Raw genomic sequence first — 14,127 nt, forward strand, 5'->3', positions numbered from 1 at the left:
TATTTGCATTGGGTGTGTGTAAAATTTGCACAGGTTGTTTTTACAAGATTATCTGGGAAAGCATGCAAGGGGGAACATAAGTTTTGTGCGTGATAACAGTTCACCTCAGGCAGGTAATGAGGCATAAGGTTGAAAGCTAGTTCCAGCACGCAACAGTTTGATTATTACAAAAACTGGAGTAGGGATATACCTTGTAGAAGAAAACACTGGTGACTTCATAAGAGTGAAAAAAATTCCTTTGGAGAATAACACTGAACTGTATTATGTGACTTGGAATGTTAAGGGAAAATAAATTTTACATTAAGGCACTGCACTTTTCTTGTTTAGAAATCCATTTTCTAGTAGAAATAAAATAGTCAGGAAACTAGTACAACTTATCAGTGCTATGCTTGGGATAAACTCTTAATCTCAAATTCATACTTCACAAAATCAGATGTTATTGCTTAGTTATGAAGTGTTTGTAACAGAAGTATATGATGTCTGGTTAAAAGTGTTTGTAGACAAAATAATCTTAATTTTCTCCAAGAAGGCATAGTGATTGCTTCAGCATGGCTAGAAGATATTGATAAGGTTTTATGGGGTGCTTAAACTATCAGGAGTTCTTGGCTCAAAAGGATTATTGAATGGCAGCCTGATGAAAGAGGAAATTAGATTTAAAGACTACTAGTATGAAATCATCAAATCACTTCCAGACTACTCTTTTGCAGCTGACATCACTATTGTCCTTCCTGCATCTTGCAAGTATTGCATCAAGTCTACAACAGACCAAGATACCATCCATTGATGTGTCACAGGGGACAAGAATCTCCCTGTGTGGACAATCACACCTCATGGGGCTCCCAAAATAATTTTAATATCTTAAATAGCTAGCTTAAAAAACTGCCACTAAATAACCATGGTTGAGAGTATAAACAGTGCACACTAGAGAAAAAAGACAAAGACTTACAAAAATTCAGTTTTTGTCTCCAGCCTTTAATATATACCCCATACCTTATAAAGTTCCAGCCAAACGTTTAAAAGACGTATTCAGGGCAACAACTAAACAAAGCTTTCCACACAACGTTGAATAATAAGGCTCAGAAAGGGCAGTCTGTTAGACTTCCTGTGGCCCTATGACTTAGGTAACAGGTGCTTGGGTAGATTTTCAACAATATCGCCCTTCTTCTCCCTTTGTTTTGAAACAAATACAAAGGCCAGAATGCAATTGAGCAATAGGCTGTCTCTGCTATCTGATGTCATAACTGTTGTCCAATAAGGCTAGTAAAGTAAGAGCAGAAACATCATTTTTTATGAGGTAGGACATAAGTTTCATAGAGCCTCTACAGCCTCTACTGTTAAATGGGGTCAAGATTTGATCTGAAGAAGGATTTCAACTGAATGCATTTCAAAGAGATTGCCAATATGCTTTTCTTTTATAAGAACTTATATGATAGCATGAAGAATCATCAATAATATAAAACATCGCACTTCATGCTCCAAAACAGTCACTGTCTAAGATTAGGAGAGGATTCTGTTGTGGATATTGCCTTACTATAAGCTAGATGCACCTTCCTGAAGACACTGGTTCTCCATTATCAGCAGCTGGATAATAGTTTTGGTGGACTGCTGTTCAGTTCTGCTATTTCAATTTCTGTGTATGTCGCTAATGGCCAGGAGACACCATCTGAGGTTCAAAAAGAAAAAGGAAAAGGTTTCCAGGCAAAAATTTGCTTCTGCATTGCCACTGAATTCCTGTGTCATATCTATAGGTTTCTTTCTTTGACATTAGAGACCTGAGTTGTTAGACATTTTTTTAAGAAATGTTTTTGTAGTTTACTTATAGACAAGCAGAAGTAATCCTGTCACAACAGAAGGAAAGCTTATAAAAAGATACTTAAAAACCTTATCACTAAAACAACAATGAAGAACATCTTGCGTAATATAATCATAGAATCATAGAATCATAGAATCATTTCGGTTGGAAAAGACCTTCAAGATCATCAAGTCCAACCATTAACCATGCCCCCTAAACCATGCCCTGGAGTACCCTATCCACTCGCTTTTTGAATACCTCCAGGGATGGTGACTCAACCACTTCCCTGGGCAGCCCATTCCAATGTTTGACAACCCTCTCAGTAAAAAAATTTTTCCTAATATCTAACCTAAATCTCCCTTGCCTCAACTTGAGGCCATTTCCTCTTGTCCTATCTCCAGACACCTGACAGAAGAGACCAACACCCTCCTCACTACAACCCCCTTTCAGGTAGTTGTAGAGAGCGATAAGGTCTCCCCTCAGCCTCCTCTTTTCTAGACTGAACAACCCCAGATCCCTCAGCCGCTCCTCATAAGACTTGTGCTCAAGGCCCCTCACCAACTTGGTTGCCCTTCTCTGGACACGCTCAAGCAGCTCAATGTCTTTCCTGTAGTGAGGGGCCCAAAACTGAACACAGTACTCGAGGTGCGGCCTCACCAGTGCCGAGTACAGGGGAACAACCACCTCCCTGTTCCTGCTGGCCACACTGTTCCTGATACAGGCCAGGATGCGATTGGCCTTCTTGGCCACCTGGGCACACTGCTGGCTCATATTCAGCTGGCTGTCAACCAGCACGCCCAGGTCTTTCTCTGCTGGGCAGCTTTCCAGCCACTCTTCCCCAAGCCTGTAGCGCTGCATGGGGTTGCCGTGACCAAAGTGCAGAACCCGGCACTTGGCCGTGTTAAACTTCATACAATTGGCCTCAGCCCATTGATCCAGCCTGTCCAGATCTCTTTGTAGAGCCTCCCTACCCTCAAGCAGATCGACCCTGCCTCCCAACTTGGTGTCGTCTGCAAACTTGCTGAGGGTGCACTCAATCCCCTCATCCAAATCATCAATAAAGATATTAAACAGAACAGGGCCCAACACCGAGCCCTGGGGAACACCACTCGTGACCCGCCGCCAACTGGATTTCACCCCATTCACCACTACCCTCTGGGCTCGGCCATCCAGCCAGTTTTTCACCCAATGAATAGTGCACTTATCCAGGCCACAAGACACCAGCTTCTCCAGGAGTATGCCATGAGAGACAGTATCAAAGGCCTTGCTGAAGTCTAGGAAAATAACATCGACAGCCTTTCCCTCATCCACTAGGCTGGTCACCCGGTCATAGAAGGAGATCAGGTTGGTCAAGCAGGACCTGCCTTTCATAAACCCATGCTGACTGGGCCTGATCCCCCTCTTATCCTGGAGCTGCCGTGTGAGTGCTCTCAAGACAAACCGTTCCATAATCTTTTCCGGTACCGAGGTCAGGCTGACAGGCCTGTAGTTCCCCGGATCCTCCCTCTGACCCTTCTTATAAATGGGAGTCACATTGGCAAGCCTCCAGTCCTCTGGGACCTCCCCTGTTGACCAGGAATGCTGATAGATGATAGAGAGTGGCTTGGCAAGGACCTCAGCCAGTTCCCTCAGTACTCTTGGATGGATCCCATCAGGTCCCATAGATTTGTGAGTGTCCAGATGGCATAACAGGTCCCTAACTAATTCCTCCTGGATTAAGGGGGGTATGTTATGCTCTTCATCCTTACCTTCCAGCTCATGAGGTGGAGTACCCTGAGGATGACTGGACTCACTATTAAAGACTGCGGCAAAGAAGGCATTAAGTACCTCGGCCTTTTCCTCATCACTGGTTGCTACGTTCCCTTCTGTATCCATTAAAGGATAGATATTCTCCTTGGGATTCTTTTTACTGTTAACATATTTGTAAAAACATTTTTTGTTGTCCCTTACACTAGTGGCCAGATTTAGTTCTAGCTGAGCTTTCGCCTTTCTAATTTTCTCTCTGTATGATCTAACAAGATCCCTGTACTCCTCCCAAGTTGCCCGCCCTTTCCTCCAGAGATGATAAACTCTCCTTTTTTTGTTAAGTCCTAGCAAAAGCTCCCCATTCAGCCAGGCTGGTCGTTTTCCTCGGCGGTTTGACTTGCAGCACATGGGAATCTTAAAATATTTCTGCTTACCTTCTTATTAAAATAAGTCCATACGTACATACTTATTCCTGATGATGTAGATTGCTTATCTATTTGCTTTACATGTTTTAATATGCTTTATATATGCCAAAAATGATAATTAGATCATCTAGTCTGACAACACGGCTCATCAAATTTTGCACTTTATTTTATCAGACTAAGACAAAAGGCCTCGTAGATGTACCCTGAGAAAAAAGTTAGAAAGCACCCAGCTTCCTGAAGGAAAAATAATCAATTATACTAGATATGACTAGGTGAACTGTAGCTATGATTAGAAGGAAAGTGAAACTCCACAGTGCTCTGCAAAGCAAGCTGGGAAGAATTTTTTACAAACTGAAATGAAGACAACGATGAGTTTCAGTTCTTTCTTGTGGTATGGTATGTGGTCTTTTCTCTAACCATCACCCATTCTGTGCCCTAGAGGAGAGGAAAAATCAAAATTCTGTAACCACATTACGTTAATGCAGATATACAACAAATGAAACAAAACCATCTTGTCTTTACAGGCAATTATTTTAAGGCCTAAATTATGAGATGTTATTATACATACTGCCCTGCTCTGAGGTGCAAAGATGAATTGTGGAGAGCAATCAAGTATTCTATAACTTTAAATTTCTCTAGTTTCCTCCCAAGCCCAAAAATGTGAGGAGACTGAGTCTTATCCTCAAAGACCAGAAAGGACACCATGATTATTCAGGGTGGCCCTCTGTACTCCCCACTAGTAGAATGTGTTCCACAAGTTAGATGAAAGTGTATCTAATTTTGTTTTAAGGGAACCATGACCCTTTCAGGTCTCCCAATAATTTTGTTAATTATTTCTAGAGGAATTATCTTAATTTCAATTCCCAGTAATTAGCTTGTGTTTCATTTCTGACAGCAAGATCAGAAAGCTCTGTGCTGTCAGATATAATTCCTGTGTTTAAATACTTATACTCATTTATCAACCCATCTCTTAAACTCGTGTTCAATATACCAGATAAATTTAATTACTTACACCTCAGACCATAATCCAAGATTCTCACCTATGTGATCTTGGTTTTGGGGGGTTGGGTTTTGTTTGGGGTTTTTTTGCATATCCTCTCCAGCATTTCCCATCTCCATTCCCCTTTATTATCAGTTCAAAGGTTTTGTTAGCCCTCTTTTCACAGAAGAACACAAAGCTCAGGCTGAGGATGTAATCTATGATAATACTCAAAACCTAGTTTTAGTCATTGCCTTTTTCAGACAGCTTCTGACATTCTGTGGATATAAACTGCTTTCTTGAATTCAGAACATATCCCTCTTCATATGGCTGTTTTAAAACAATTCTTCTGGGTTCCAACCATTTAAATCACTTGATTTAGAGTACCATAATAGTAATCCATCCCTTATTTTTTAGTAGCTTACCAATCTTTGGATAATTCTCAAATGGTATACAATATTCACTCATAAAGCTAGCTACTGTTTAACAACTTTCATACCTTTCACCCCTTAGTTCCCAGTTTCCTGGTGGAAATAAGAATTGTCATGTAACAAATCTAAAGAAGTTAAAATAACTTTCTTTTTCTGAGTTACCTTTGCATGCAATTAATGCATAAGCTTTTCCTTGTCCATCCCCTTCAAGGATCCAGAAACCATATTCTGAAGGCCATAAAATATATGTAGAGAGAGGTTAGAACTGGAACAAGAAGAAATATGCAAAAGATCCTGGATATCAGTATCAAAAGAACAGCTTCTAATCCCTCTAGCTCATACCTGCGAGTTTCATAAAATGCAAGTGTTTGGATCAAAAAAACCTTCACTACATGTAGTAAGTGAATTAAGTTCAAGTGTATGCATGTACTTTGTTTACCACCCCCATACTCCAGTCAAAACCAAAACCAAACAGAAATAGATCTCACAAAAAAAAAGCTATCTGACTAGTAATAATTGTATTTGTAGTCTCTAGTTCATTACCAGCAAAGTTCCAAGGTAACATATCCATTCTTGTACCTGAAATGAAGGTCAGGCTAGCTAATTGGTTATTCTGTGTTATATCCTTTTCTAGATAGTGGGACAACGTTTGCAAATCTCACTGTTTCCCAGTTTTCCAAGATAAGTTAAAAATTGGCAATGATTCACTAGTTCCTTCGAGACTTCTGAGCATAAATTACTTAGCTAGTTCATTTGAAACATTCTCTAATGGGAATAAATGTTGCCTTATCAGTGCTTTATTTCAGATAGAAAATGTTGTGCTTCCATCAACATTTGAATGGTTTGGCCCTAAACCAGCCATTATCTCAGCTTCTCTTACTCTGAATGAACTTATAACCTTTCTGAGAAAGATACACCACAGTGTACAACTCTCCTTTTTCCTAGTAGATAAACAAAAATTATAGCTCAGATGAAATAGAAACATCCAGCAAGTTGTGTACGTGCTTGCTTGCTTAAACATAGCTTTTTATAGGAGTCCCTCTCCCTTTCTCTGCTCTGTCTTCTATAGAACTTCCCTTCCCACCTGAGTTTGGTAAGAGGTCAGAATCCCTTTTCTAAAAGAAAGGGTCACCTTATTTCTTGTTTCCCTAATTTTGTCCCAGATAATGCAGAAATATGCAGTGGAAAATCTGAATTATATAGTCTACTTTGCAATGCTGGAGACTTCTTATAAGCTGTGACTTGATTAGACAAATAAAAGACTTCGTTTATATGTTCAGGGTAGGCTACTTCAGAATGAGAGGGGGAAAAAAAGGACTCAGAGAAGCTACTTTACTCTTTGGAAGTGTTGTCCAGGGACTAAAAACTGGAAGTAAAATCTAATATTTTAGAGCAGTACTTTGGCAGGAAGACATTTTTAGTATGTGATATTTCAAAATCTGGAAAACATTTCTTGGTGATATTACATATTTTAGAGACTCTCTGTGTTGACAGTGTTTTATTGATACTTTTATATGTGGTTGGACATTTTTGTTGGCATCTGTAAATTCCAGAATTATTTCTGCTGTCAACAGCAGAATAGCAATAGTAATGCCTTAAGGCTGCTTTTTTTCTTTTTTTTTTTTCCCCTGAAATAGATAGAAAAACAGCAGACCACTTTCAGACAAACAAATTGACTGATTTTTCCAGAAAGTGCCCAGTTTCATAACGGGTCTTCTATAATCTTTACAAATATTTCGTGTTACTCTTCCAGAAATGTGCTGCAGATTTGAATTTGAACCAAGTGGCTCTACGGGCTATAATCAATGATTCTCCAAGAATTAACCAACTAAACAGGAATTTGCAAATAAAAGCTAAGAATTCTGGTGACTAAGTCTGGGAGGTTGGAGGAGAAATGGGATCATATGGGGTAAGAAGTGTGAGACTGAAAAAAGAGTAATGAGGTAAGAATGCTGTGTGGAAAGTGAAAGAGGAGAAGATGGAATGGGATAGCAAAATGACTAGCGTCAGCTAACGTGCAAAATTCTGAAATCAGCAGAGACTGAATAAGCTGAACAAGGAGGTGAGGCAGGAAAGATTATGCAGAGAAAAGAGTGGCATTGTAAGACAAACTGGGATGAGGAAACTTTGGGAGGCTTGATAAAGAAAAGATCGAAGAGAGAGGAGTATGAAGACCAGAGGGAGGACAAAAGAAACTGAGTTTGGATGGAGAAATGAAGTCAACACAGATATTAACAACATAATGCTTACTGTAACATTGTTGTTTAAAATCATGAAATGTGGTTTTCTTTGAATCTTTATTCTTTCCAGTTTCATGCTAAGGAAAATATGTATAAAATTACTTTTAAAATAATACATTTAAAGGATATTAGGACTGCAAGCTCAAACACCCAGATCTAGTCTATATTATGGCTGTTACCTATCAAACTTATGTTGAGTTTCCATTCCCCACTGCCCCAAACCAAAATATTGTGATACCATCTTTGACTAGATGGTGCTCACCTGCTTTTTCCACAGAAAACAACTCAGCCAGCTGATCAGGGTATTGTATGTATGGATTAAATAAAACCTTAAAATGTATAAACCAATTTATCTCATTAAAATATAGTTTCTTCAGGCCTACAAAAAATGACATGAAATATGAACTAATATATTTAGTGCTTCTACTAATTTTTTCTACTAATTTTTTTCAAATTTCTTATTTAAGGAGAATACTTTCTAATCCCAATACAGTTATTTTATGTAAGAACTTTTTAAATTATTTCAAAGTATATGAGTGTTTTAAAGCTCTATACTAATTTCATACTGATTTACTGTGATTGTTGCTGATGCATTACATACATTTAATCAACTTTATTGTGATAAAACTTAAAAATATTGATGCCACTCAAAGCTGGTTCAAAAGATCTTAATATGATTTTTAAAAAAATTAAACTAGTTGAAACAATTGTTTCACCAGTCTGCAATGGAATGAAATAATGCATCACTGTTTGAATTTAGTATTTTGAATGTCTAATAATACACCAGATACATATGGTGGGCTAAGTGTAATTTTAATTTCCATTTTTATGGCTCAGTTGTTTTCCAAAAAGGTCAATTTTAAGTTAGTCTAATTTTAAAAGTAGCTAAAAAGTCCAATGTTAGACTTATGTAGGTAAGCTATTGGCCTGGGTTCTTCACCTAATTCAGCTTCAGTCTGCGTTTGAATACGATTTGGTTCATACTTAAAATACTTTCCTTCTATGTCTTTGGGAAGATTTGTCCATGTACAGCACTAGAAGGAATTAAAAGGAAAAAAAGGCATGATACTATACATGTAGAAGTGGAATAGCAGTGAACAAATAATAAGGATAGACACATGAGTCATTGTCTCAGATAGGTAGAAAGAAATACTTGATGCAAGAAGTGAGGTTTAATTAGGCTATAACTTTTAACAATTTAAGTCAGCTGGGAACTGCCCTGCAGTAACTCAGACCACAAGGGTAATCATTACTTACATTTCCACTTACTGGACAGCTGCTGCCCGTATTCACCACTTCACAGTTAGTCCAGCCAATTTCTAGGACCTCACATATAAGAAAGGCTACTGAAAGCTGTAACCCTGTTTTCCTCTTCTTTAGATATGGTCTTTCTTTTCATCTGCTTTAATTCTATTCAAAGATGTGACAATGTATGCAGCGCTCTAACCCAGTCCACTAAGCTGTGGCTATAGTGATAGTAAAAATACCTACAGAATTTGCATTCTGGCAGCATGAGAAATACTCTATTCCACTTCCAAAGAAAGTGAAGGTGCAGTGCCCACATAATAGTAATTTGTAATTAGTATAGTAATTATTAGTAACAGTAATTGTACTAAAAATTCTGTAGTAGTCACAGCAGAAAGAAAGGGCTCAGTCTGATGGGGAAGCTTTATGCTGCTTTTCCTTGTGCTCAAGAGATTGAAAATGGAACACTAAAGAATAGAAACTAAAGATGTGATATTTGGGCACTTAGTCCTTGACAGTTTTGCTAAATATTCTATTCTTATTACTTGAGTGGGCAGAATAATGGCTGCACAGTGCCTACATAAGCCACTATACTGATATTCAAAGCCTAGGAAGGTGATATTGTTCATAGGAACTCTTCCTATCTCCCTTTTATCTCTGCTGGTACAACAGCCTATGAGATGCTTGAAATGCAACATCTGTAGTAAACTATACATAAGAGAAGAAGTTCTGTTAAGTTTCAAAGAATAAAACAAACCAAAACTCTTGTTTTCTAGTTCTCATTAAAATGTATTAACCTATAGTATATATTAAATAACAGTTGACAAATTGTTTTAACAGGTTTATGAGTAGAAGCCTAAGACAGAGGTTAGGAATTTTTATATACACCCTGAGTTGAGAAATTAAGCTGCAGAAGTGTTAAAAATAAATAAATAAATCTTTAATCCCTAGTGTTTTAAAACTACAGTGAACTCTCTAAGATGGAATGAAGCAAAATAGTAGCCTGTGAAAAGTCTAAAAATTATACAAAAATGGAACTACAAATTTCTTGTCTCTTAGGGCAGAACACAAATACTGTAGCAGATTTACCTGCTACCTTCCTGAAAGTAGGATGACATTATAAGTATCTGCAGAGAGCACAAAGTTTGTTATTTCAAAGCCTTCAATGGGTAAATCTCATAGTATTTTTGCTTTCTCTTTGTCACTGTAGAGAATGGCTCCTTTTCTCCCTCCCAGGAGGGATTTTTCTCTCCTTCTCTATTAAAACAACTAAAACTTGAATCAGTGAAACTGTGACAGAGGAAAAAGAAATAGAAGCTAAGAAAAGTAAAAAATTTGAAGGCAACTGGAAATTGACAAATAAGTGTCAGAGCAGAAAACGATGGCAGTTTGCCAACCAGCTGCGAAAACTAATTCAGCTTTAGATAAAGAGATTTTAAAGGGGAAAAGGACAAGCAAACTTCAGAAAAAGGAAGAATAAAGGAGCAAAGAATAAATCCTTAGAGCTGTGTTAAAGAAGAAACATAGGCAGTGCTTTGTTGTTTTAACTGCAGAACTGCAATAGGGGCTTTTCATTGAGACTTTGAATAGCACCAAAGAAACAGCCAGAATAAAGTGGAAGCACTAAAGGTTTCCTTAACGCAGTAGCTTATAGACCAGCCCTCAAAAAGGGATTTAAAGATTAGCTTTTCTAGACAAATAGAAATTATTAATGGCAGTGAGTGTTTTCTTCACCAGTCTACATATGGACATAAAAATAAGTGTTACACACAGTTCTGTGTACAAATTCATGGCAAGTGGCTGAGATTGTTAGACAAAGAAACAGCTAACAAAGAAAATGAAATAATTGAAAATTTCTGTGGAAACCACTTTTGCCTAGAAGAGAAAAGTATTTCAGTGAGCCAGTATGTAATCTTCAAGAATACAATCTTTTTTTTCTAGGTACATCATGTTTGTTATTTCATGGTCAGAGAGCATGTAAAAGAATGAAGTGATGAGTGCTGTCTGGTCACAACAGCAGACCAGAATAGCAAGCTGGTATATAAAATAACATGAAGCAAGGTGGTCACAGGCTTGTCCTCTCATCTGTCACTAGGCCTTTTAATCAGGCTGTGAATAGCAAGTCAGCATGATGTAATGCTGCTGGTTATTATGCAGCGATCTAATGACTGCATCTACTCTGCCCAATTACAGCATTCTCAGAAGTTCCCTTAGGACAACATCTCCTGACCATTCAGACTATACAGGGCTTAGTGGTCCCCTCTGGGTGCCCTGAAAACACCACCTCTGAGCTCACAAGAGGATTCCGTGAGAGTGCCAGGCTCTGAGAATGACCTCACATATGCCCTCTGTATGAACCACATCCTTTCACCTCCATTATGCACGGTTTGACTCTGCTGCATGAAATTCCCAGAGCAGCATAGCATGACTGTCCAGCTTTCATCCTGCATGGGCAGGAGGCACAAGCTCTCACATTACAGCATGCACCTTGGGTATTAAGGCATTTGGAAGACAAGAACAGTTTCGGTTTGCATCAAACAAAAAGCCTTCACATGTATAACTGCCATAAAACTGAGGGAGAGTTCACCTAGTGTGTTTAAAACATTTCTTAAATATTCTTTCAGAGAGGGAATTATGAATGGGAAATATCACCCCAAAGTGTATTTTGCAATGTTATGGGGAAAAACAGGAATAATGTTCTATTTTACTGTGATGTTAGAGCTCAGAATTTCAATGGATCATTCAAAGAGGAAAAATACTTCTGCAAATAAATTACATCTTTATTGTGAGCTGTGGTATTGTTATCAGCACAGATTAATAAACTGTGAAGTAAGGAAACAACATGGAGACCCTCTGTTTGCACATAGTCACAAACAAACTATAGAAATGTCATCATTAGTTGACATTTCAATTGCGAAAATTTCTCATTTCCTGCAAGCTTAGGCAAATGAGGGATTTAAGCTATATTTCTCTTTTTATGGCTACATTTTCTGGCAGTCAGCTGTTTCAGATTGACAATAAAATTCCTAATGGTAGTTGTTTGTTCTTCTTTTGGGTAGTTTCTCTGGAAGTTTTTATCAGCTTAATAGTTGTTCTCCTGCTACTCACCAGTGCTGAAGGCTATACTTTCAGTGAGGTATAACAAACGAGGTTGTTACCTTTGTGTCTTCCATGGCCTGTAAGACCCCAAACTTTGTCACTGTCCTTATATTCTATTGTCTTTCCCCATGCCTAATTTTTCATTGTGTGTTTGTGCTAGTGTTTAATATTAGATAATTTAATATGGCTTTTCTGAATTGGAGGTGCTTTAATTTATTGTCTGCTTTTTTGTAACTGTTCCTCCCACTGGATATGCATATCTTATGGTATGTATGTTCTTTGAATATGTCCCCGTTCAGTGAGTGAGCCATACCCAATGACAAACTGCAAGAGAAAGAAAATTATTCAAAAAATATCACTTTTAATTCACATCCTCCCTGCAATATGGAATTTTCCTGCAAAGTATTTTTAATAATTCACCAAAGGGAAAAAAAAAAAAAAAAAAGATAGAAAACAAACTACTTGAGACAACATCCGGGCTGGAAAACTTATGTCACAGGTTTCAAATGGCATTCTCCCCATCAGTATCAATGGGTCCATCAGAATGTCTTCCAAACTATTATCTGTCATCTGTGATGGGGATTGCAAGCTCCTTGGGTTACAGACAGTATGTATATAGTATTGAGAGCATTGATAGTGCTTGATAACAGAAAAGGGTTTTATGATCATATACTCCAGTTTTTTAAATGCTGTTATTTGAAATTTGTATGGTAAAGATGTTGCTAGCAACTAAGTGAGAATTTGTGAGTCATGAAAAAATAACTGGAAGGCATCTGTTATAGCTTTCCATCCTGTTCTTCTAGAAGTTTAGTAATAATTGCCAAAAGGGGCCAAGGAAGTCTGTCATTCCTATTGCTTAATCAGACAAATACCTTCACTGACATTAAGGAAGTTACTGATGTGAACAGGAGTTTGTGGACTCAAGACCTTAATGTGGCAATGACTGAACTGACAGTTCTTGAACCACAGGAAGAGGAACTGCTGTAGATGTGGCTGCCCTTGTGTGTGTCAAGTTCAAATCATGTTACATGGGTTCCAGGATACCAGGGGTGTTACCTGCAAGCCTGTTATCTCCCAAATGCGTAAAAACACATTTGTGGCATATACATTAGGGCTTCTAAATTCCTTTTTAATATAGATGTCCATGCATGAGTCACTACTGTGCTGCTTCTGGACTGCTGATTGAAAAGTAGCATGTAAAATTGCTATACTATTGCATCCCTATTGCTGACAAAGTCAGGCAATGCTAAGAGAGCTGGTTTTTTGGTTTTTATTTGTCAGACCATAAAACTGAAATGTTAACTTTGCCTGTAACAGTATCTAATTAGTAACAGTTCCTATTCAAAAACTTTTTTTTGTTTTTATTGCCTTGAGTTACACCGCATTTTTTACAAAGTGTTGTATGAAATGATTTTTTTATAATTTCTTTTAAACTTCATTACCTTTTTGATGACACAGTAATTTTCATTTCCATTTTTTTGATCTCCTTTTAGCCAACTTTTTCATTTTGATTTTTCTTTACAGCAGTGCATGCTTTTACTTATTTATTTTGATAACATTTAATGGAAATTTACTTTTTCACAAGGACATCCTAGTACTTTTAGATGAGTTGTGTTTGCCTTCTTGAAAGCCTTTTTAAAAGCTGGCCCTCTCCAGCACCCATTAAAAATAATGAAACTGTCCCTCTGGGATATAGCTAAGATCCTAGGAAGTGAACAGATTAGCAAGAAACTGAAACACAAATAGTTTGCAGCCATGTCAGACAGCTTTGATAATCTGTGCAACGTATACTAGAGAGTGGTCCTTTCCACGACTCGAAGAGAGAGCTCAGGTACTGTAAAGACTGGCTTACTCTTGGAATTACATTTTTCCTCTAGCTGAAAAATACGGATGGGAGCTGAAGTAGTCTGTAAGACAAGCACCTTGATGAGACTCGTTTATAAAATTTTTTTCTCCCTGTGAAACAGTTTGATAATTTTGCAAAACATTTTGCTGAGTTTATATTCCTGGCCTGATGTCTCTCAAAATTGGAGGAAGACATTATTGTATCCATTTTGGGACACTTGATGTCTAGCACTAGGGCTTAAAGTTTCTGTATCATGGAGAAACTTTCAAGCAATCTCCCTTCAGAATATTTTTCTTCTAGCATATTTAAGCTTTGAAAGCTTTG

The sequence above is a fragment of the Harpia harpyja genome, chromosome 3 (assembly GCF_026419915.1).
Source record: "Harpia harpyja isolate bHarHar1 chromosome 3, bHarHar1 primary haplotype, whole genome shotgun sequence".
Taxonomy (NCBI): Eukaryota; Metazoa; Chordata; class Aves; order Accipitriformes; family Accipitridae; genus Harpia; species Harpia harpyja.